Genomic DNA, 25,137 nt, shown 5'->3' with positions numbered 1-25,137 from the left:
CCTGGGAAACAGAGCCCAGGAGAAGCTGTTAGTGGAGATTCTAGGGGCACAGGGGAGCACTGCCTGCAGTGAAGAAAAACTAGACAGTTACTCCTACAGCTTACCATATAACCCAGCATTTCCACTTCTGAGAATGTATCCTAAGAAAAGAACAGTGGATGTAATTATATGCAAATATTGCATATATGTAATTATATGCATATATTTGCATATATGCAAATATTCTTCGCTAACATATACCAGAAGTAGAGGTGGGGGAAGCCTAATGTTAAACAATTAGGAGAGGGGCTTCCATGGTGGCACAGTGGTTAAGAATCCGCCTGACAATTCAGGGAACACGGGTTCGAGCCCTGGTCCAGGAAGATCCCACATGCCGCAGAGCAACTAAGCCCATGCACCACAACTACTGAACCTGCGCTCTAGAGCCCACGAGCCACAACTACTGAAGCCCGCACGCCTAGAGCCCGTGCTCCTCAACAAGAGAAGCTACCGCAATGAGAAGCCCGCGCACCGCAACAATGAATAGCCCCTGCTCACCGCAGCTAAAGAAAGCCCGTGTGCAATAACGAAGACCCACTGCAGCCAAAAATTAAAATTTAAATTTAAAAATTAAAAAAAAACAATTAGGATAGGTTGCAGGTTCTAATAGTAAGAGTACTTCGCAATCATTAATGACATGGGAAAATGCACACCACAATACCCTGATGAGTAAAAAAAAAGGTAACAAAACTACATGTAAAGTGTGATCCCAATTTAGAAAGCTAACAGAACTTAGAACTTACATATGCAATAAAAAAGGATGGAAAGGGTATACATTGAAATATTTTTCTAATATTTATTTATTTTGTCTGCACCAGGTCTTAGCTGTGGCACACAGACTCTTAGTTGCAGCATGCAGACTTCTTAGTTGCAGCCCACACACTTCTAGGTTGGCATGCAGGATCTAGTTCCCCAACCAGGGATCAAACCTGGGCCCCCTGCATTGGGAGCACAGTGTTAACAACTGGACCACCAGGGAAATCCCTACATTGAAATATTGATAGTGCTATAATGAGGGGATGAAATGCTATTGTTACTTTATTTTTTGAGCATTTTTGTCTTTTTTATTTTCTAAAATGAATTTTCTTATGCAGTTGGTAAGAAAAGGGTTTTTTTTCCAAATAGCACCTTCTCATAGAATAATGGGCCCTCTAACCAAGATGCTGGCCTCATGGACAGCAACTCTGTCTACTATCTGCCTGCAGATCCATTGGAGTTAACAAGAAACAATTTATTTTTGTGTTTTAAAAATAGACTGATGCCAACAGCTGCAAGCTAAGTTACAGAAAAAGATAAAGAAATCTTGTTTCCAAGTGAATTTGCATTATATAAATGCAATATGTTTTAATTCCATAAATATAGTTTTGATGCTGCCAATTTGAGAAAAATATTGATGTTTCCTTAAATAAGTCTATTCCATATTGAAATTCATTCCCTTACATGAAATGGAATGATCTTGGAAACAATACGAATAATGTTAATTTGTTATGTCACTGGTAAAAAGCAAGTCCATTTACATCCTTGTCTTGATCCATCAGACTTCATTAATACAGAAAGAGTAGCCACAAAGCAGGTTTGACTTCTTGACCAGCTGAGGACATCAGCTAGTAGAGCTTAAGCTCTCTCCCATGTCATATAACATGCATCCGTATCCCAGCACCACCACTTGCCAGCTGGGTGTCCTTAAGCACGTACTTAACCTCTCTGTGTTTCAGTTTTCTCATCTGTAAACAGGGATAATAAGAGTATCTACCCCCTGGAGTTGCTGTGAGGATGAAATGAGAGAATCCCCACAAAGGTCTTAGTTTAGTGCCTGGCCCATAGTAACCTGATAAAAAATAAGGTCTCTTCTAACTAATATATCTCTTCTGTATGTGGAGATACAGCATGGACCTGGAACACTAGATTCTTCTCTTTTTTTACTTTTAGCAAAATAAATTTTACTTATTATAAGGTAAAATATATAATAGCTTAAATCAAATGGCAACACATAGGCTTTAAGAAAAAAAATCTCTTGCCTCATTTCTTCCTACTTTCCCCTTGTCATCCCCAGAAGTATCCATGTCCCACTGTTTTAGTTGTCCTCTATTTTTCCATTTCTCCACTGTAGCTATATTGCATTTTCCCCAGTTTTATTGAGAAATAATTGACATACATCACTGTATAAATTTAAGGTGTACAGCATGATGGTTTGATTTACATATATTGTGAAATGATTACCATAAATAGGTTTAGTTAACACCATCTAACACCATTTAGTTAACACCATAAATAGGTTTAGTTAACATCATCTCATAAAGATACAATAAAAAGAAAAGACAAATTTCTCCTTGTGATGAGAACTCTTAGTATCTACTCTCTTAACAACTTTCCCATATACCACACAGCTGTGCTAACTATAATCATCATGTTGTACATTACAACCCTAATACTTATTTATCGTATAATTGAAGTTTGTACCTTTTGATAACCATAAATCTGATCTTTTCCTATGAGTGGTGTAGGTTTGCAGCAGGGGGGGAATGCTTTTTTTTTTTTTTTACACATTCCACATATAAGTGACATCATATAGTACTTATCTTTCTCTGTCTGACTTATTTCACTTAGCATGCCTTCAAGGTCCATCCATGTTGTCACAAACGGTAGAATTTCCTCATTTTTATGGCTGAATAATATTCCATTGTATGTATAAATACCAAAATTTCTTTAACCACTTATCCATCAATGGACACTTAAGTCTTGGCTATTATAAATAATACTGCTATGAAAACAGGGATGCAGATATCTTTTCCAATTAGTGTTTTTGTTTCCTATATATATATACATGGAACATTTGATGTTAAAGAGACTCCAGCATCCAGGTTTAAGAACTCATGTTGGATACAGATATTTGACTTTCAATTATAGATTTGACATTATTTATTTACTGTTCCCTATGATAAATGAGATGCTTAGGGAAAATGTTGGGTCTTTTAGACAACTGGGAAGTCTGCTTCAGCATGTGTATTAGAGATGGTAACTGCTCTCAGTCACCTTGTCTTATCTAGTTCTTTACTTTATTTAAGGTATTGTGACTAATTAAAAAAAGAAAAAATGAAATCATTGAAATCATTGCTAGTGTGTATTTGGTGCTTATTATATACCAGGAAGCGCCCCACGTACTTTCATGTATTATCTCATTTAATCCTAAGGTAGATTCTCTTATTATCTCCATTCTCTTATTATGTCCATTTTTTAGAAAAGGAAACTGAATCACAAAGAGACAGAAAAATACTGAGTCAAGATATAAACATAATATATAACAGTAACAAAATAATAACATAATAATAATAACAAAATGGCAGCATCATTAAATCCCTGTGATGTGTCAAACAGCATTGGATGCTTTCCAAACATCATCTCCTGTGCTTACAACAACCTTCTACTATTCCCATTTAGGGGATGAGAAAACTGAGTACTTAACTAAATTAGCTAAGGCAAGATATAGGTCTGTTTGGCCCTGAAGCCTGCCTCGCCAGGCAAATGCCCTTGTGCAGAGGGTAAGGGGAAAGGCTTATCAGATCCCTGAAGCTCTCCACTTGGTCATAGCATGTTGGAGAGCACATGACTTCAGAATTATCAGATCCAAGTCCCTCACTTGACAGATGTGGAAAGGGAGGCCCAGAGAGAAGACAGGACATTCATAAGGCAGTGAAAGAGCCAGAACTAAAACCCAGGTCTCTCGACTCCCAGGACTGCATTCTTGTGGTGACATGGTGAGGCCCTCTCACACTGAGTCAGCCATCTCAGATGCTGAAAGAAGGAAGGGAGAGCCTGACAGCTGCAGGGTGATGGTGCCAGCCTGTCATCTCTCCCTCTGCTCCCTCCTGACCCTGGGGGATGCTGTACATGCTTCCGGGCACATTCAGAACTGGGAAGAATAGAGAAGCTTGGGGGAAAGAATCCACAGCAAAGGCAGAAAGCACCCAGTGCCCTTTCATAATCTACCCGGAGCCAATTTCCAGTATGATTCTCCTAAAATAGATGGAGATCAATGGAGAAGGAGGTTGGCTCAGGCACATGTGGGTCTCTTTTACAGACACAAAACACAACAGAGCCCAGGTCTTTGAATCAGCAAATCCCTTGAATCTTTTCTGACTAAATGCACATCTTTCCTAGTTTGTGTACTGGATAAAAATAAACTGTCGTATAGAGAAATCTTAAAAATAGAGTTTAGGAGATATTGAATTAAAATTCATTCAGTATTATGTAATCCTTGAAATACAACAGTTGTTTACTCTGCTTTGATTTCTAAGCTTTCCTTTGATGACAAATATTAATATTTATCATTTTTCTGATGTTGGACTAATGAGAATCTTAAGTGTTTATGAGAGGCATTTAAATATTCCAGTATGATAGATGCGTTTGTTTTCTGACTTATATTCCTTTGTATTTAACATCAACGAGCATTTACTTTTTTGTGCTGAATCCTGGGTTGTTGTTCACCAATGTTTTCAGAAAACTTCATATGGCCAGAACTGCTAGCCTCTACATTTATTTCATGGCCAAATATGAGGTTTCCCCAAATAACACAATACTATGAGAAAGATCTAGCTGTGATCTTCAAACTGAAAACTGGCACACGTATAACTACTTGCCAGCAAGTAGACAGAGCAACATAACAGGTTTAATGACACTGACCACAGGTAATACTTATTGAGCACTGACCACTCATCAGGCACTGTGCAAGGCATGCTTTACATCAACAGTCTCAATGAATCCTCACAATAACTCTAAGAGTTAAGTAGTATTATCATCTTTGTTTTACAGGAAAACAAGATGCAGAGAGGTTGAGTACTTTGCTCACGATTACACGGCTAATGAGAAGCAAAGCCAGCAGTCAGTGCTCAGAGCCAGACAGCAGGCTCCTCTCTATACTCCCTCCCTATGAGCCCCTTCTTGACTCCCCATCATTTGAAACTTCCTATTAGCTATATAACATTAATGACCCATCTGCATGGAGCAGCAGCCTCAGGATGACCCAGACTTTCAGGTCTTGATGGCAATGAGGAGACAAAACTCAATCTGTCTATCACAGGCCTGGGGATAGGACAAATAAGGTCCCTGCCTTTGGGGAGCAAACTTTCTCAAGAGGGAAAATACACAATATTAATGCAATAAACAAGGCATTATCTCCAATAAACAGAGGAAATGGGTTGCTGTACATGTTCAGAGAAATGGTAAGAGGGCTGAGGTCTGCGATCTTCTGTAGATTTCACTTACCTATACTCCCCATGCAGCCAGGACTCGGCTAACCAAAGAAGTAAGAGGATGGCCTAGAAGTAGTGTGGTAAAGTGCAAGGTGTTGTGCAAAGTGCAACACCAAATTCTAAGTAAGGGATCTGACATGGACCACTTACCCCACACAGGGACCACATGCTCGGGAGACAGCATGAGCAAAATCGCCACTATTCCTGCCTTCATAGAGCTTATAGTTGAGAGGGAAGAGAGGCATTGATCAAAAAATAGAGATGAAATAAAAGCTATAGAAAAGTATGAGGATATTTCTCCAAAGAAGACAATACAGATGGCCAACAGGTACATGAAAAGATGTTCCACACTGCTAATTATCAATGTTAGAGAAATGCAAATCAAAACTATAATGAGGTATCACCTCACATCAGTCAGAATGGCCATCATCAAAAAGTCTACAAACAAACGCTAGAGAGGGTGTAGAGAAAAGGGAATCCTCCTACACTGTTGGTGGGAATGTTGAGTTGGTGCAGCCACTATGGAGAACAGTATGGAAGTTCCTTAAAAAACTAAAAATAGTCACCATATGATCCAGCAATCCCACTCCTGGGCATATACCTGGACAAACATATAATTCAAAAAGATACAAGCACCTCTATATTCATAGCAGCACTATTCACAATAGCCAGGACATGGAAACAACCTAAATGTCCACTGACGGATAAATGGTTAAAGAAGGTATGACACATATATACAATAGAATATTACTCAGCCATAAGAAAGAATGAAATAATGCCACTTGCAGCAATATGGATGGAACCAGAGATTATCATACTAAGTGAAGTAAATCAGAAAGAGAAAGACAAATACCATATGATATCACTTATATGTGGAATCTAAAACATGACACAAATGAAATTCTATGAAATAGAAATAGACTCACAGAGACAGAGAACAGACTTGTGGTTGCCAAGGGGGAAGTGGGATGGGAGAGGGATGGAGTGGGAATTTGGGGTGAGCAGATGCAAACTATTATATAGAGAATGGATAAACAACAAGGTCCTACTGTATAGCACAGGGAAAACTATATTCAGTATTCTGTGATAAACCATAATGGAAAAGAATATTAAAAAAAAGAATGTATATATATGTATAACTGAATCACTCTGCTGTATAGCAGAAATTAACACAACATTGTAAATCAACTATATTTCAATTAAAAAAAACAACAAAACAGAATGGCAACATAGTAGAAGCCACAAAGAACTAGAACCTTGCTATTCCAAGTGTGACCCATCTTCCACATCTGCATCACCTGGGAGCTAGCCAGAAATGCAGAAGCTTCTGGTCAAACCACCCTTGCATATAATTCCAGCCAGGCCCTGACCCATAAGAGTTGGACCCAGCTGTTTCATCTGCACTAGGAAGCCAAATGCAGCTAATTCTTCTGGGCCAGGGAGACGCTGGTCTGTTGCCTTGTGGAAGTTCAAGAGACTAGAGGAAGCTTTCTGTCCTGCATAGAGGGGCCAAGAGAGGTCCTCAGCTGTAGATTTATCTGTGGCCACTGGCTGCTGAAGCTTCCTGTCCTTGCTTTTACCCCCTCAGCTGGCAGAACCCAGCAACTGGGATTTCAAACTGCAGTGGCCACCTGTTGCTTTTGTATCCCCAGTATCACTTCCCCACTTATGAAGGTATCGGCACCTCCCATTAATCAGGCCTCTCTGTGTACAGAGCCATGTAAGCTGTGTCCAGCACAACTGCAGAGGGCACCATTCACATACATATTTGTGAAACAAAAAACAAAAACCTTCCCTTTCCCTCCACCCAACCACCTTCTTGTTATACCCCTTCCATACCGACCACATTTGTCGCACGTGCATTTTTCCCTGCTCTCCTGCAGATCACAACCTCTTCCCTCACTAGGCTCATTCCTGGGAGAGGTTGGACAGAGACTGCAAGTGCGTCAGGGTTGAGAAAAACAACCTTATTCCAGCAGGTTCCTCTGCCTGTCCTCAGGGCTCCAAGCACATACACAGACTTCAGCTTCTAGGTATCACTCAGGCATCTCCTGGCACAACCAAGCAAGTACTGGCCTGCAGTAAATGTGGAGACAGCAGTGAGGTTTTTGGTTTTTTTTTTCAAAACTGAATACATGCAGAGGAGCCTTCAAGTCCTGCAAAAAATAAAAATTTTGTCCATATCACATACTACAAACTTCAGTGATTAAATGACTGTAGACCATACTCTCCTCCAGCCCATGCTCAAGTAAAATATGCATGCATTAAACCTCATAAGGAAGCACTGATACTTCCACATTATCTATGATGGGTTTTAGCTCCAATAGCTGTGAGCCTGAGAAACTGCAAAATACATTAAATTTTCATGGAAACCTGATTGTTAATAAAAAGAAGTAACTCCATAATGAGGAACACTAATAAACACATAAAAAGATTCAGAAAGAGTCTTTAAGTTCCAGAATACTGTCAACGAGCGCCTTTTGTGAACCTCTTAACCAGTTTCTCAATTTTTTTTCTATGCCTACTTATTTATCATTACAAGAAAACCTTGGCATACATGCAAATTCCCCCAAAATATGTAATTTTTAAACTGTATTAAACCCGCCAGCAAAAACACTTTTCCCAGTCTTTCTCTCTATTTAGTCAACACAGTAGAAAAATAAAACTACTACATTGTGAACTGACCTTCTAGTGAGCAGAGAAGCTTAGGAAATACTGTAAAAGGAAATTGAGGTATAGGGTAATATAAATTCAGGCCAAGAATCCTCCTGAAAACTGGATATAAAGTTCTAAATATAAATATTCAAGGGTGTGGCCAAGATGGCAGAGTAGGAAGACCTGAACTCATCTCCTCCTACAGACACATCAAAATTACAACTACTTACAGAGCAACTACTTATGAGAACAACCTGAAGACTAGCAAGAAAGATTTTCCACAACTAAAGATATAAGAAGGAGTGACAACGAGAGGGTAGGAGGAATGGAGGTGGAGATGCAGTCCCGTCCAGACCCACACTCCTGGGTGGGCAACCCACAAATGGGAGGATAATCACAATTGTAGAGGTTCTCTTCAAGGAGTGACCTAGAGATTATCATACTAAGTGAAGTCAGTCAGTAAATGAAGTCAGTCATATGATATCACTTATATGTGGAATCTAAAAAATGATACAAATAAACTTGTTTATAGAACAAATACAGACTCACAGACATAGAGAACAAACTTATGCCAGACTCACAGACATAGAGAACAAACTTATGCTTACCAAAGGGAAGAGGTGGGGGGAAGGGATGAATTAGGAGTTTGGGATTAATAGATACACACTACTATATATAAAATAGATAAACAACAAGGTCCTACTGTATAGCACAGTGAACTACATTCAATATCTTGTAATAACCTGTAATGGAAAAGAATTTGAATATACATATATGTGTGTGTGTGTGTGTATATAAATCACTTTTCTGTACAGCTGAAGCTGACACAAAATTGTAAATCAACTATAGTTCAATTTCTTTTTTTTTTTTTTTTTTGGCTGTGTCGGGTCTTAGTTGTAGCACGCAGGATCTTCATCTGAGGCATGCAAGATCTTTCGTTGCGATGCGCGCACGAGCTTCTCTCTAGTTGTGGCGCACGGGTTCCAGAGCACGTGGGCTCTGTAGTTTGTGGCACACAGGCTCTCTAGTTGAGGCATGCAAGCTCAGTAGTTGTGGCACCTGGGCTTAGTTGTCCTGCAGCATGTGGGATCTTAGTTCCCTAACCAGGGATTGAACCCCAATCCATGCATTGTAAGGCAGATTCTTTACCACTGGACCACCAGGGAAGTACCCCCGACCAGGGATTGAACACAAGCCACTGCAGTGAAAGCACTGAGCTCTAAACACTGGGCTGCCAGGGAATTCCCAACTATACTTCAATTTAAAAAAGATACTAGGGAGCTAATTTGCCTGATATAGCAATAATTATCCCCAAGCTTAGCACCATTATTTCAAGCACCCAACACAATGTCTGACACATAATATGTACTCAATAAACACTTATCAGTGATTGAATTAATTTTTTTAAATTAATTTATTTATTTTTGGCTGTGTTGGGTCTTCGTTTCTGTGCGAGCACTTTCTCTAGTTGCGGTGAGCGGGGACCACTCTTCATCACGGTGCGCAGGCCTCTCACTATTACGGCCTCTCTTGTTGCAGAGCACAGGCTCCAGACGCGCAGGCTCAGTAGCTGTGGCTCATGGGCCCAGTTGCTCCGCAGCATGTGGGATCTTCCCAGACCAGGGCTCGAACCCGTGTCCCCTGCATTGGCAGGCAGATTCTCAACCACTGCACCACCACGGAAGCCCTGAATTAATTTAAAAAAAAGAATTTTACAGATAAGCAAAAGCTAAAAGGGTTCACCACCACTAAACAAGCTTCTCTAAGTGGAAAAGAAAAGACTACAACTAGAAATATGAAAATAATGAAAAGGAAAATCTCATTGGTGAAGTTACAGTAAAGGTAGTAAGCAGATCAACCACTTACAAAGCCAGTATGAAGGTTAAAAGACAAAAGTAGTTAAATCATCTATTTCCACAATAATTAGTTAAGGGATACACAAAACAAAAAGATGTAAAATATGATGTCAAAACATTAAATGAAAAATCTCACATTAACAATCTAACTTAAAGGAACTAGAAAAAGAACAAACAAAACCCAAAGTTAGGGCTTCCCTGGTGGCGCAGTGGTTGAGAGTCCGCCTGCCGATGCAGGGGACGCGGGTTCGTGCCCCGATCCCGGAGGATCCCACATGCCGCGGAGCGGCTGGGCCCGCGAGCCATGGCCGCGGAGCCTGTGTGTCCGGAGCCTGTGCTCCGCAACGGGAGAGGCCACAGCAGTGAGGGGCCCGCGTACAGCAAAAAAAAAAAAAAAAAAAAAAAAAAAAAAAAAAAAAAAACCCAAAGTTAGTAGAAGAAAAGAAATAATAAAGATCAGAGCGAAAGATAAATGAAATAGAGCCTTTATAAATACAACAATAGAAAAGATCAATGAAACTGAGAGTTGATTCTTTGAAAAGATAAACAAACTTGATAAACTTTTAGCCAGACTCATCAAGAAAAAAAGAGAGAAGCTCAAATAAATAAAATCAGTTACAGCCAACACCACAGAAATACAAAGGATAAGAGATTGCTATGGGGACTTCCCTGGTGGTCCAGTGGTTAAGAATCCACCTTCCAATGCAGGGGACGCAGGTTTGATCCCTAGTCAGGGAACTAAGATCCAATATGCTGCAGGACAACTAAGCCCACGCGCTCTAGACCCTGCGCGCTGCAACTACTGAGCCCGCATGCCCTGGAGCCCATGTGCCACAGCTGGGGAGAAGCTCACACACTGCAACAAAGAGCCCATGCACTGCAACAAAAGATCTCACATGCTGCAACAAAGATCCCACGTGCCACAACTAAGACCTGATGCAGCCAAATAAATAAATAATTTTTTTTTAAAAAAAGAGATTACTATGAACAATTATACACTAATAAAATGGGCAACTATAAGAAGTGGATAGGGCTTCCCTGGTGGCGCAGTGGTTGAGAGTCCACCTGCCAATGCAGGGGACACGGGTTCGTGCCCCAGTCCGGGAAGATCCCACATACCACAGAGTGGCTGGGCCCGTGAGCCATGGCTGCTGAGCCTGCGTGTCCAGAGCCTGTGCTCTGCAACGGGAGAGACCACAACAGTGAGAGGCCTGCATACTGCAAAAAAAAAAAAAAAAAAAAAAAAAGTAAAGAAAGAGGTGGATAAATTCCTAGAAAAATATAATCTCCCAAGACTAAATCAAGGAAAAATAGAAAATATGAACACACCGATTATTGAATCTAATTTTTAAAAAATTACCAACAAACAAAAGTCCAAGACCAGACAGCTTCAAAGTTGAATTCTACCAAACATTTAAAGAAGAGTTAACACCAAACCTTCTCAAACTATTCCAAAATTGAAGAGGACAGAACACTTCCGAACCCATTCTATAAGACCAGCATCACCTTGATACCAAGATCAAAGACACCACACAAAAAAAGAAAATTACAGGCCAATACCACTGATGAAAATAGATGCAAAAATTCTCAACAAAATATTAGCAAATCAAATTCAATAATATATTAAAAGGATCATACACCATGATCAAGAAGGATTTATCCCAGGGATGCAAGGATAGCTTAACATCCACAATTCAATCAATGTGATACACCATATTAACAAACTGAAGAATAAAAGTCATATGATTGTCACAAGTTTGTGAAAAAGCTTTTGACAAAATTCAACATCCATTTATGGCCAAAATTCTCAACAAAATGAGAATAGAGGGAACATACCTTAACATAATAAAAGCCATATATGACAAACCTACAGCCAACATCATACTCAGTGGTGAAAAGCTGAAAGCATTTCCTGTAAAATCAGGAACATGACAAGGATATCCACTCTCACCAGTTTTATTCAACAAATTATTGGAAGTCCTAGCCAGAATAATAAGACAATATAAATAAATAAATAAATGGAATCTAATTGGAAAGCAATAAATAAAACTGTCACTGTTTGCAGATTTCATTATATTTATGTATATAAAAAATATATAATACCTAATTATATGTGTGTGTGTGTGTATATATATATATATTTTTTGGTATGCATGTATATTCCTAAAGAGCCCACCAAAAACTATTAGAACTGAAAAATGAATTTGGTAAAGCTGCAGGATACAAAATTAATACATGGAAATCTGCTGTGTTTCTATACACTAACATTGAAGTATCAGAGAAGTTAAGAAAACAATCCCATTTATAATTTCATCAAAAAGAATAAAACAGGGCTTCCCTGGTGGCGCAGTGGTTGAGAGTCCACCTGCCGATGCAGGAGATGTGGGTTCGTGCCCCGGTCCAGGAAGATCCCGCATGCCGCGGAGCGGCTAGGCCTGTGAGCCATGGCCGCTGAGCCTGCGCGTCCAGAGCCTGTGCTCCGCAACAGGAGAGGCCACAACAGTGAGAGGCCCGTGTACCGCAAAAAAAAAAAACAAAAACAAAAGCAAAAAAAAAAAAAAAAAGAATAATACACCTAGGAATAAATCTAACCAAGGAAGTAAAAGACTTAGAAAACTATAAGACACTGATGAAAGAAATTGAAGATGACACAAACAAATGGAAAGATATACCACGCTTATGGATTGGAAGAATTAATATCATTAAAATCACCATACTACCCAAGGCAAATCTACAGATTCAATGCAATCTCTATCAACTGGAACAAATAATTCTAAAACATGTAAGGAAATACAAAAGACCCTGAATAGCCAAAATGATCTTTAGAAAGAAGAGCAAATCACACTCCCTGGTTTCAAACTATACTAGAAAGCTACAGTAATCAAAACAGTATGGTAGTAGCACAAAAACAGACACATAGATCAATGGAACAGAATAGAGAGCTCAGAAATAAACCCACACACTTGTGGTCAGTTAATCTACAACAAAGGAGGCAAGAATATACAATGGAGAAAAGATAGTCTCTTCAGCAAGTGGTGTTTGGAAAACTGGACAGCTACATGCAATAGAATCAGACTGAACTACTTTCTTATACCATATAGAAAAGTAAACTCAAAATGGATTACAGACTTTAATGTAAGATTTGAAACCATAAAAATCCTGGAAGAAAACAGAGGCAGTACACTTTTCGACACTGGTCTTAGAAATATTTTTTTAGATGTCTCCTCAGGCAAGGGAAACATAAAAAAAATAAACAAATGGGACTACATCAATCTAAAAAGCTTTTGCACAGTGAAGGAAACTATCAACAACATGAAAAGGCAGCCTACTGAATGGGAGAAGATATTTACAAACAATATATCTGATAAGGGGTTAATGTCCCAAATATACAAAGAATTTATACAACTCAACATCAAAAAAAAAAAAACCCATTAACAAATGGACAGAGGACCTGAATTGACTTTTTTCCAAAGAAGGCATACAGATGGCCAAGAGACACATGAAAAGACACTCAACATCACTAATCATCAGGGAAGTGCATATAAAAACAACATGAAATACCACCTCACACCTGTCAGAATGGCTATCATCAAAAAGACATCAAATAACAAGTGTTGGACAGGATGAGGAGAAAAGGGAACCCTCATGCACTGTCAGTGGTATTGTAAATTGGTGCAGCCGCTATGGAAATACTATGGAGGTTCCTCAAAACATTAAAAAATAGAACTGCCTTACGATCCAGCAATTTCACTTCTGGGAATTTACCCAAAGAAAACGAAAACACAAATTTGAAAAGATATATGTACTCCAGTGTTCACTGCAACATTATTTACAGTAGCCAAGATATGGAAGCAACCTATGTGTCTACTGGTAGATGAATGGATAAAGACGATACACACACACACACACACACACACACACACACACACACACAACGGAATATTACTCAGCCATAAAAAATGAAATCTTGCCATTTTCAATAATATGGGTGCATCTAGAAGGTATGCTAAGTGAAATAAGGCAGAGAAGATAAATCCCGCATTATCTCACTTATATGTGGAATAGAAAAAACAAAACAAGCAAGCAAACAAAACAAAACAAAAAAACAGACTCATAGATACAGAGAACAAATATGTGGTTGCCAGAAGGCAGATGGGTGAGGGGGTCAGCAAAATAGGTGAAGGGGATTAAAAGGTACAAACCTCCAGCCATATAAGAAATAAGTCACAAGGATGTAATAAACAGCATAAGGAATATGGTCAATAATATTGCAATAACTTTGTATGCGGACAGATGGTTACTCGACTTATCTTGGTGATCATTTCATAATGTATGAAAATATCAAGTAATTATGTAGTACACCTGAAACTATCATAATAATGTATGTCAACTATATTTCAATAAAAAACAGAAATTACTTTCATGAAGAAAAATATATATATTCAGATACAAACATAAGAATACACATTTTCTATGGAGGAAAACATTTTTAAAGGAAAGGGGTCCTATATATTATGGATAATCCAGAAAATTAAAGGCATTTAATCAAATTAGCTTAACTGTTCCACCCTAAAATGGTAGATGGAAGTAATTTTAAAGAAAAAAAAGACAGAAAGAAACCCATCTTTATAATTGGCAGCCTCTCTGGAAGTGGTTCCTTTTAAACTACTGAATTAGAATGTAAGAATGTTACTAGTAAAAATGGGTTGTATTTTATCTGAACAATAGTTTAAGCCTTTTCAATAACATGGCCACAGCTCATGAAAACATGTAACTCAGTTTCTTTTGAACATGGTTTTCATGGGTTAATAACTTTTTTTTAGCTCTGAGGAATGGAACAAACTAAATACCAGAAAGAGAAAAGCAGTCTGAATCTCAACATTAAGGAGAATCCTGACTAGGGTAAGCACAGCTAGAGATAAAAGGGTTAGAACGGGGGTGTCCTAGTAATTAATCTCAAAGGTAACCCAGGGCACAACCTACAGTTAGTTCATCAGATTCCAAGAGAGATTTGTGACTAGGCTTATTATCTCTTTCACTCCCAAAGACTTCAGCTACTTTCCAAATACTTCATTCCCCACCCAGGCCCTTAGACTGTACTTGATTAATTTTGTGATGTTATGTTTTTTAAAATCAATGGTTCTCAATCCTAGATGCACTTCATTATAACCTGGGAAACTGCCTGCCTCCCCTCCCTCACTCTGATTTAATTTATATGGATGGGACCAGCCCCAGGTGATTCTAACTTGCAACAAGGGTTGAGAATCACTGGTTGGAGAACAATCCAAACAGGTTAAAATTACGTAAAGAAGGAGGCACTATAATTGGGCTAAATAAATTTACAAGGCTAGGCGAGGTGCCTCAAGTTCCTGCAATCAGATATAAGATGGTACTTTCAGGATCTCAGATTTTTTTCCATCAAATTGAGAGACTCAATTGCTGAGAGAAATCTATTTGCCCATAATGTTCAAATTTTTACAAAGTTCAGCACTTCACCTGTGAGACAGAAGCAAAAACAGTAGAATTAAAGGTAATCTATTCCACCTAGCATTCAAAATGTGATAAACAAGAAAATGTGATAAACAAGGAAACGTGGAGCAGAGTGCATAATATTATGATTTTTACTAATAACCGTAAGAGTAAAATCAAAGCTACCATTTACTGAGTGCCAATTACTGTATTGAGCACAGTAACCCTTTCCAAGGGTGACCTCATTGAAAATTTAAAACATGATTAAAGCAATAGAAATTATTACCAACCTTTCACAGATAATAAGGAAATTGAGGCTCAAAGAGATTACCTCACTTTCCCCAGAGTCACACAGCAAATAAGTGGAAAAACCAAGATTAGAATCCAGGTCTTCTGCTCCCTAGAGTCCATTCTCTTAATCACCGTTATCTCTGACCTAGAACACTGAAGAGTCTCCTAAGTACTTGCTACTCAAAGGATAGTCCATAGACCAGCAGCAACAGCCTGCTGGTGCTGGCCCATTCCAGATCTGCTGGCCCATTCCAGATCTGCTGAATCAGACTCCACATTTTAAGATCAGGGGGAGATTCATACGCACATTAAAGTTAAATATAGATAGCAGGACTATCTGGTTTTCCCACATTATTACCTCTCACAAATTCATCATCCATACTGCATCCAAAGTCTTTAAAAAACAAATCCAATAATTTTATTTCTCCACTTAAGACTTTTAAATGGTTTCACAAATACCCTTGGAATAAAGTCCAAAATTCTTTTACAATACAGATAACTGGACTCTGCATAATATCACCCATGCCTGCCTCTGCAGCCTCATCTCTCCCACCTCCCCCATTCAGTGATTTGTATACCCCAAGCACAAAGACTTTTCTGCTTATCAAATCCCAACACACTCTACCTTCCTTGCTTCTTTCCTTCAAGTTCTTCCCTGCTTAGAATATACCACAACCCACCACCATGACCACCTCCGTGTCAGCCACATTCCAGGCTGTATCTCCACTGCATAACAGTGCAGTGCCTGGCACAGAGCTAGGAGCAGGATAAATGTGCTCAATAAATACATGCTTAAGACAACTCGACCGAGGGCCTCAACTGTTTCCTTCGTTCATCTGCTCTTTGCTCTTGCTATGATCCTCATTTCATTTCTCCTTCCCTGTCCCCGGCATCACCCCTCTTCTGTAACTCACCTCTCTATCACTAACCTCATGGCTACTGAAGTTGTCATCTTTAGAAAGAAGCGCTGCCGTGTCCACATAGCCACTGCCCCGGGATTACTCACCAGCTGGATGACAACTGCTTCACTTTAACCCTGAGGCTCCTGGGATAGGCCCAGTCCTTTCCAGAAGTGGACAGAAGGCCCTACTGACTGCTTTTCAACCCAAGATTTACTATATAGATGAAACCAGAGATCAGGGACCTCTCAACAGTCAACGCAGAGGCAAAAGCTTCACTATCTCTCTGCCTACACAAGACACTTTCACTGAGCTGACAAGATGGATTATCAAGAGTTGCAGTTAACTTCATAGTTTATATGTGATGGCCAAGCTTGCTACTCTAAGAAAACAAATGACAGACCCTTTTATGAAACAGATATCTGCCTCCAGTTTAAATCCTGAGTAAATATATTTTCATATACACGTTTACATTAATAATGACAAAAATAAGATCTATTCATCTATTAAATGCAAGCTATTGAGCACCTGACATGCTCAAAGCTTTAAACACACTATCTTATTTAATCTTTATCATCACTTTATGCGGTAGAATGCTTATTATTCTTGCTTTACAGAAGAGGAAACCAAGGGCTTAGTAACATGCCTAACAGGCAGGGCTGGGATTTCAGTCATAGGTCTTCAGACTACCACTCTCTATTGCTTCTCTATGTTTTGCTATTTGGATCACTTTCTCATCTTAGAAGTCACAGACCTGGACATTCCCAAAGCAACAGTCCCTCAGAGGATGACCTCAAAAGCTGAGATTTTTCTCTGCAATGTAGACAGTGAAAGTAACCTGCTACAGCTTGTATTTCAAAGCTGCCTTTCTGCATTAAAAGAGAAAACTGAGATTCAGGGGGGAAATGTGGGAATAGAGCTCAAAGGTGCTTATGAATGCAATTCCACAAATACTTTTTCCGTGTCTACTAGTGGTCAGGCACTTTGCTGGAAGCTGACTGATCAGACTGTCATTTAGGAGAGTGCTGGTGGGACAGAGGGTGACCAGGAGAACATCTCCCATAGTGAATATCTCAGGAACGTTTAGCCAGTAATTTATAAAACTGCTACTTTATTTCTAATTATGTAGAAATCATCTTTCACACACAAGAGGTGAGAGTAATCTGCTTTATTATCTGTGAATACATAATTGAAAGGGCCAATGTGTCTTCTAAAACAAAAGTTTTATATAATTCAAACAACTCATGTATTCATTTATGTTACCCTATATTAGAGGGTTAGATTTTAACATATGTGAATGCAAACACAATGTCAGATTTTGTTCTCGTGTCTTACAGGACAAAAGAGAAAAGAGTATTGGGAGCCAAGACAAGACTAATTCCCAAAGTACAAATGGAACATATTGAAGCTGCATGTACATTAAAAGAAAGGGAGCTGCATGTACACAGAAACATTTCCTAAAGCATTCTACCAAACATGTCCAGGAATAAGGCAAGGACAAGGATACTAAGTAAAAGAAAGCATGAGCCTAAAAGGTCACATACAGAACTATGAGGCCTCCAGAACCCTGTCTCCTTGCAGAAACAGAATGTTTCTGACACAAGGGCATGAGATGAAGGCTGTGAATCATGTTGTACCTCAATTCCCTAATTTTTAAAATGAAAAAGTTAGATTAGATGATTTATAAGGTCCTTCTAGCCCTAATCCATTAGCTACTTTTCATCCATGAGGCCCTGGACCTAAAGAGAGATGAGCTATATGTTCAGAAAACATTTGTTGAATTCATGAAATATTACAACCTTACCAATAATAAGAAAAGAGACTTTACAACAATTGGTCCTGGTCAGTGGCCTAGAAAGAACAAATTAGGAGAGAAACCATTATCTAAACAGCTTCACGTATGGCGTCCCTGCTAGCTGTCTGCTGGTACAATGAAAATAACCCTGGACTTGGAAACAAGACGTTTAGGTCTAGTCTCATCCCTGACACAGACCAGCTGTGTGACCTTGGGCAAACTGCTTCACCACCTGAACCAGTTTCCTCATCTCTAAAATAAAGGTATTATAAAACTCTATATAGGGCTTCCCTGGTGGCGCAGTGGTTGGGAGTCCGCCTGCCGATACAGGAGACACGGGTTCGTGCCCCGGTCCGGGAGGATCCCACGTGCCGTGGAGCAGCTGGGCCCGTGAGCCATGGCCGCTGGGTCTGCGCGTCCGGAGCCTGTGCTCCGCAGCGGAAGAGGCCACAGCAGTGAGAGGCCCGCGTACCGCAGAAAAAAAACTCTATATAACTAACATTTGTGGAACCTCTACTATATGCCAGGAACTGTTCCAAGATCTTTGCCTTAGATGATCTCAGAGGTTTTTGCAGCACTATCGTTTAGTGTTTAACTACAGAGGCAACATGGTATAGTGGAAAGATTCCAAATTCCGTTCTCAGAAAGCTCGGGCTCCCTCCACCTCCATAAGATAGAGTCTTTTTCTAAGCAGAGTCTGTCAAGCAGACTGGGTTACAACCTCGGTAGTTCTATTCACTAGCTTAGTTAACTTCGACACGTTGCTTAACTTCCCTGTTTCCTAGCCTTAGTTTTCTAATATGGAAAATGCATATGAAAATGGCTATTTCTCTCATATAGCTCTTGAGAGGATTAAACCATAACTAAATGTAATATCTATTTATTTATAAAACATATATTACATTTTATTACTAGGTGTGACCGTGTACAAACCGTCTTCTCAAGTTTTTTTCTTATCTACAAATGGGAGATACAGTGTTATTACGAGAGACAGTGTGAACACGCTCTGTAAACTGTTGGGTGTTAGCACTGTTTGAAAGCATGCATAATTCCTTTCTAAGATACTTAGAAAAGCGTATACAATAAACCCCCACGTAGTACTTGGAAGAGCGTATACAATCAAAGACAACAAAAACACATTATTACTAAACATATTTCACTACACACGGCTCGCAGCTAGTGGACGCAGGGCAGGCAGCCAAGAACGCAGGGCCACATGGAAGTTGTAGTTCCGAGTCAAGGGGCTGCTCCAAAGAACTGCTGGAAGTTGGACTTCAACTCCCAGGAGACACCTCACCAAGCCAAATGACACGCTGGGAGGTGGAGTACCAGCCCTCCGGGAAACTAGAGGCGGGACTACAACTCCCAGAAGCCTCCGCTGCCCGGGCTGCCGGCGGTAAGATGGAGCCAGAAAATGGAGAGTTCAGGTACAGGACCTTAACAGGTGCGAGTCGGGGCCGCTTTCGGTAGTCCCGGACCCAGCAAGGGTCTGAGCCTTTCTAACATGACCACAGGCTGTATTCTATGCTGATCCCAAGCACAGTTCTGAGAGACGCACAATAATAAAGGAGTAAGTTTGCATGTGGCAAACTTTCACAAGCAAGACTTCATCTAGATTTCAGCTCCTGGCAGCTCCTTGGGCCACTTAGGCAGGGAGCGTTAAGTTCTTTTTTCCCCGGTAAGCACTGTGACTGGCTGGTCATACAGCAGAGGCAGAATTTGATCCTAGAGAGGAAGCTGCAAATCCAGCTCCAGTTCCACTAACCGGCCTTTTTCCGCCACATGAACACACCTTAAAAATCCCCGCATGTTTTCATATAAAAACTACATTAGGGCTTCCCTGGTGGCGGAGTGGTTGGGAGTCTGCCTGCCGATGCAGGGGACATGGGTTCGTGCCCCGGCCCGGGAGGATCCCGCATGCCGCGGAGCGGCTGGGCCCGTGAGCCATGGCCGCTGAGCCTGCGCGTCCGGACCCTGTGCTCCGCAACGGGAGAGGCCGCGGCAGTGAGAGGCCCGCGTACAGCAACCACCCCCCCCAAAAAAAAACTACATTAAGCCATAAAATAGATGTAAGGAAGTCCAACCGAGTACTGATTTCTCCCACCATAATGAATTATTTTTGTGTCTTTTAAATACTAAATGTAAAATCCTCTCCCAAAATATTGCCTCCCCCGTGTCCTGCTTAGCTCCTCTCCTGGACACTTGTTCAAACCCTCCTCCCTCCCCCTGGGGAACCCAGAGCTGGATGTTTAACACACATCTGTTGGGGCATAGAGTCCTGCTACTTGACAATAAAACTGAAAAAAATCCAAAAGCGGCCAGTGCCAACTACACCACCTGAGCCAGGAGCTGGGGCGTCCCTGGAACCGCCGGCATGCCCCCATGCCTCAGTTTACCCACTTACAAAATGCGGCGGGGGAGGGGCGGGTTAGGGTTAGGGCCGGTGCTCAGGAACTGGCCGTGAGAAGGTTCGGTGAGGTGGGAGGGTCCTCCTGACAGACCCCCCCCCCACTACCTCCCAACGAGCTGCGTGGACCCAGTCAGTCCTCGCTCCACTGGACCGCCGGAGTAATGACCAGACGCGCGCGGAAACCCGGATCTGCGCCACAGAAACACTGTTCGACTTGGGCTTGCCCCCGCCCCTACCTTCCAAGATCTTGGCAGCTGGGAAGTGAAAGGCAGAGGGAGGGAGCGCGGGGCAGAAGCAGCTCCTGGGCGTGTGCCCATGGGAGTGGCTGCCTGAGGGACCCGGGAGCAGAGGGCAAAAAGTCCCTCCACTGGACGGAGCGGAGCAAGGACTACAACTCCCAGACGGCCCCGCGGCGGGGAAGGGACCCAACATGGCTACTCGTCTGGGGACAGACGCGCGGGCCAATAGGCGCAGAGCACGTGCCTATACCGGGCCAATCAAAAGCCATAATGACAAAAATCCCTGTTTAGGGGGCGGGAAACACTGTCGCTCTCTGGAAAGAAGCTGAGGTGAGAATCCCCTCCGGAAGGGATTTCGTCATAATCCACACAATCTTTGTTTTTTACCAAATGTAAAAAGTAACATGATTGTTTAGGCTGTGCTGCACTTTTGCTTCCTTCTTTCCTCCCACACGCGCTCAACTTACCCACCCCTCACTGTTCCTCACTGTCTGAATTTCCTTTCGCTTCGTTTCCTCACTCTGGATCTTTTTTGATTCCTAAAGCCTTCCTTTCTTTTGTTTCTCTCAGCACGCGGGCTCGCAGGCCTTACTTGAACCGGTGTATGACTGCACTCCGCCTTCCCGGGCATCCTAACTAAAATTGAACCACAGACTCCCTTGTCCATTCCTTTCTTTTTTTTTTTTTTTTTTTTTTTTTTTTTGTGGTAAGCGGGCCTCTCACTGTTGTGGCCTCTCCCGCTGCGGAGCACAGGCTCCAGACGCGCAGGCTCCGCGGCATGTGGGATCTTCCCGGCCCGGGGCACGAACTCGCGTCCCCTGCATCGGCAGGCGGACTCTCAACCACTGCGCCACCAGGGAAGCCCCCTTTCTTCTTTTTTTGTGTTATTTTTCTCCTTAGCTCTTGTCCTTAACCAAGCATTGTATATAATTTATCTTTTTTATCATCTTGCCCCTTAGAATGAAAGATCTGTTTTAGATATGGAGTTTTTTGCTGGTCACTGCAGTGTTTCTAGCACCTAAAAGTATAAATAGTATCTACAATATATATAGTATAATATTTTATATTATAAATTTTAATTTAAATTTATTATATATAATCTATATATTTATATACTATAAAATTTCTATTATAATATTTTATATAGTATATATATACACCCATACTATATGTATTACATATAGTGTATATGTATATATATATGTATATAATAGGCACTCAGTAAATGTATTTCGAGTAATTAAATGAATTATTCTCTATTCTCCCTTTCTTTGGTGCAGATCAATTCAGTTCATCTCTTACCACCGTGGGGCCCTTGTGCTTGCTCCCTTTTTAAATTCAAAATCATTCAGTATATTCTGCCCAGTGCCATGTAGGTGCTAGAGAAATTGAATCATTCTCAGTTCCTAACCTCAAGATGCTCCTGGTCTAGTGGAGGATGAGAAGCAAACATAATTATGCAATAAATGCAACTGAAAATTGCAGAACAGCTAAATAATTTCACAAAGGCATACGGCTCATAAACAGGGACTAGAATCCTGGCCTTCAGACTCTTGTTACTACACCATGCTGCTTCTTATAGCTACCTCTCTTCTTCAAGATTGCCTCCTTCCCTTTTCTTTCCTCCCAATCCTAGTGCCAAGGAAAAAGAGACATTTGCCAGTCATCTTTTACATTTAAAAGGGAGAAACAAAGAGCAATTACACTTGGACAAACACTTAGATATGTCCCTACTTTCCCTGACACCATTTCCTCTTGTTTTCTTTTTTTTTTTTCTCTCACTTTTTTCTTTGGCCTGCTTCATTACATGCAGGTGATTACACCAAGTCTTAGATCGCACATCCTTTCTGATGTTTGAACCCCACAGATAGTAGCGAGGTGTCCTACAAAATGTCCTGGTGTGAAATACTGATGTCTTAGGAAGCTTGACTCAGAATGTCACAGTGGATTATGGTCAGTTTCCAGATCATCACACAGACACTGTGGCCACGTAAAATAATAGAGAATTGTGAATAACTAGGTGAAATTGAAAACAATTGCAGTTAAAACAGCAGAAATGTGATCAATATGTGTACAGGCTAATTTCATGCACAGGGATTAAAACCCCTGTCCAGGATTCCTACCCTAATCTTCTGTTAATTTGGGGTGGTTTCCTATAATACAGCAGTTCTTTCTAGCTTTTATGAGAAAAAAGCAGTCCCAGCTTTGCTCAGGCTGATTGGCATGAGAGATTTCAACACAGATGTCAGCAGCCAGACTAAATGTGGAAGAAATTACTGAACCATATGAAACTGGAAAGCTCAACAACTAGACTCTTCTCCTGAGAAAGTATCAGCCTATAATCATTACATCTCCTACTTAGCAATCAAAAGGTAAACATCATGAACATACTTAGGATCTACACAGTGGTATCTAATGATTATTAAACCATTATCTGGCAACCTACTATGAACATATGCATATTCAGCTGTGAATGACGCTGTCTGATTGGCATGACCTTCGGCAATATATACATTCAGAGAGCTTTAAGATGTGGCACTTGAAATTGAGGGTAGAAATTGAGACACAGATGTAGAGAACAAACGTATGGACACCAAGGGGGGAAAGCGGTGGCAGGTGGTGGTGGTGGTGTGATGAATTGGGAGATTGGGATTGACATGTATACACTGATGTGTATAAAATGGACGACTAATAAGAACCTGCTGTGTAAAAAAATAAAATTAAATTCAAAAATTCAAAAAAAAAAAAAAGATATGGCACTTTCCTTGGACCCAGGACATCCAAGTGCCAAGATAATCAGTGGGGAGATAACTGTCTGATCTGCAGCTTCATTAGTAATCACCTGGAGATGGCATCTTAGTTTGTGTTCTCCCACAAGTATATCCTGAGACAAGTATTCAAGTGCAAGTAGTTTATTTAGGAGGTAATTGCAGGAAACTGCAGTGGGAGAATAGGAAAGTGAAATGGGGAAGGGAAGACAGACAAAGAAGGTGCACTATCAAGCATGTTACTGCTCGGGGTGATCAGAGCTTAATCTTCCTGGAGAACTCTAGGAAACAATGTGGAACCCATGGCTTAGATTGAGCTATCCCACCAAAGGGACAAAAGAACCCTATTGTTTAAACACCATCTCCCATCAGTCAATGACTGGGGGATGTTTTCAGGGGCTGTTAAGTCCCTGGCTCTTCATCATACTGTATGAAAGGCAGAGTTGCTCAGTGGCCTTAGGAAGCCAGAGATACAGGTGCTGCCATGTACTGGTGGGACACCAGTAGTATCTGCTACAGGTGGCTTTGGTTCACCACAAGCTTTTATCACTGAGACTAGCAGAATAAGAATAATTCAAAATTAAATAAATACATACAAAAAGAACCAACCAAATGAACAAAAAAAACCAAGCAGCCTACCATCTTGTATACCTCATCACGTGAACAGTTAAAATAGCACTTTCTAAATCCTCACTAAAACAAAAACTGAACAAAAACAGCAACAACAAAACCCTCTTTTACACTGGGAACTCTCTGGGGACTTAAGGAGACGCTGCAGAGAAACTGGGGTTTAGTAGAGAGGGGAGGAATGAGATCAAGAAAAGGGGAAAAGGAAAATTAAAGAAATATTGCTGGAGACAATGTGTTGTTCATTTCATGATACTGAAGAAACATAAGTAAAAATTTTTGAGAAATTAGCATTAAATGCATAAAGTGTGTCTTTAGACCTAAAAGACAGTTTTTCCCCCAGTTTTATTGAGATATAATTGACATACATCACTGTATAAATTTAAGGTTTACAGCATTATGGTTTGACTTATATATATTGTGAAATGATTAACACAATACATTCAGCTAACATTCATCTTCTCATATAGATAAAATAAAACTAAAAGAAAGAAAAAAAAGGAAAAACATTATCCTTGTGATGAGAACTCTTTAAGATTTACTTTCTTAACTTTGCTATATATCGTACAGCTGTGTTAGCTGTAGTCATGTTCTACATCACACATCTAGTACTAATTTATCTTGTAACTGGAAGTTTGTACCTTTTGACCACCTTCCTCAGTTCCCTCTCCCCCAACCCCCTGCCTCTGGTAACCACAAGTCTGATCTTTTTCTATGAATTTGGTGTGGGGTTTTTTTGTTTTTTGTTTAAATTCCACATATAAGTGAGATCATACAGTTTTGTCTTTCTCTCCCTGACTTATTTTACTTAGCCTACTGCCCTCAAGGTCCATCCATGTT

General features: G+C 40.5%; 1 protein-coding gene across 11 annotated transcripts in view; it reads right to left on the bottom strand.

Moving 5' to 3' along the window:
* FHIT (fragile histidine triad diadenosine triphosphatase) overlaps nucleotides 1–21,045 on the bottom strand; it is a 1,482,405-nt gene extending 1,461,360 nt beyond the window's left edge. For 8 of the 11 annotated variants that reach the window (XM_082639708.1, XM_082639701.1, XM_082639703.1 and 5 more), the window contains exon 1: nucleotides 20,900–21,045. The gene's annotated coding sequence lies outside the window, so the exon portion shown is untranslated. Of the gene's footprint in view, nucleotides 1–7,254; nucleotides 7,365–20,657; nucleotides 20,875–20,899 lie in introns of those variants that run through there. The other 3 variants (XM_082639705.1, XM_082639702.1, XM_082639707.1) reach the window with 2 other exon arrangements.
* Nucleotides 21,046–25,137: the final 4,092 nt, after the last annotated feature.

This window comes from Mesoplodon mirus (assembly GCF_964341445.2).
Source record: "Mesoplodon mirus genome assembly, chromosome: 12".
Lineage (NCBI taxonomy): Eukaryota > Metazoa > Chordata > Mammalia > Artiodactyla > Ziphiidae > Mesoplodon > Mesoplodon mirus.
Note: the sequence above shows the minus strand (reverse complement) of the source record. Positions and strands in the feature narration are given on the sequence as shown.